The sequence below is a fragment of the Elephantulus edwardii genome, unplaced genomic scaffold (assembly GCF_000299155.1).
Source record: "Elephantulus edwardii isolate Elephantulus edwardi_28Jun2011 unplaced genomic scaffold, EleEdw1.0 scaffold00201, whole genome shotgun sequence".
Taxonomy (NCBI): domain Eukaryota; kingdom Metazoa; phylum Chordata; class Mammalia; order Macroscelidea; family Macroscelididae; genus Elephantulus; species Elephantulus edwardii.
The window spans coordinates 2,843,771-2,844,167 of NW_006399951.1; positions in this window are offsets into that span (position 1 = coordinate 2,843,771).

Genomic DNA, 397 nt, shown 5'->3' on the forward strand with positions numbered 1-397 from the left:
CAAAATCATTTGGAACAGGAGTGGCATTCACTTCCTAAACGACATGCCTCCAGAGACTATGAACTTTGATAAATGTCGATAGTTGTTGAGGGGCTTCAGACCTTTTGTTCATAGGGTTGCTATGAGTTGTGTTCGACTCGAAGGCAATCAACAACAACAACAATGTCATATTTACCAGTTAGTAAAAAAAGGAGAAAAAAGTTAAATCTCTCAAAACAACTAGGAGATATTATCTCACCCTAGTAAAAATAGCAAAATTTACCAGAACAGCAAACAACAAATGCAGGTGAGGTTGTGGAGAAACTGGAACCTTTATTCACTGTGGGCAGGAGTGTAAAATGGTGCAACCACTATGGAAGGCGGGATGGTGCTTTCTCAAAAAGTTGCAAATAGAGAT